Source organism: Penaeus monodon, chromosome 28, assembly GCF_015228065.2.
Source record: "Penaeus monodon isolate SGIC_2016 chromosome 28, NSTDA_Pmon_1, whole genome shotgun sequence".
In the NCBI taxonomy this organism is placed as follows: Eukaryota; Metazoa; Arthropoda; class Malacostraca; order Decapoda; family Penaeidae; genus Penaeus; species Penaeus monodon.
Window position 1 is genome coordinate 34,987,990 of NC_051413.1, and position 245 is coordinate 34,988,234.

A 245-nucleotide genomic window follows, 5' to 3' on the forward strand; every position below is an offset into this window, starting at 1 on the left:
GTCTTCTGTCTCTCATCAATTGTTTATTCTCTTTGCAATAGGTACTATGCAGCAAAGCATTAAATAAAAGTCTTCATGCACTCTTTCACCAAACCTTTGTGCTCGAAACATATTAAAGAGGAAACATGAAAAATCCTTCCTGATATTGAATGTCAGCTGTAAGTAGTGTATTTAGTGTAAGAAATTCTCATGACTTTCATGGAGCTGTTTGTTTTGCATATCAAAGGAATAAAGGGAGAACTTTA

The 245-nt window shown here is 33.9% G+C and overlaps 1 protein-coding gene across 1 annotated transcript in view; it reads left to right on the forward strand.

Annotated features, from left to right (window-relative positions):
- The window catches only part of LOC119591552 (tubulin polyglutamylase TTLL5-like), a gene marked incomplete in the record, with an annotated part of 18,965 nt that overhangs the window by 1,127 nt on the left and 17,593 nt on the right, over positions 1 to 245 (forward strand).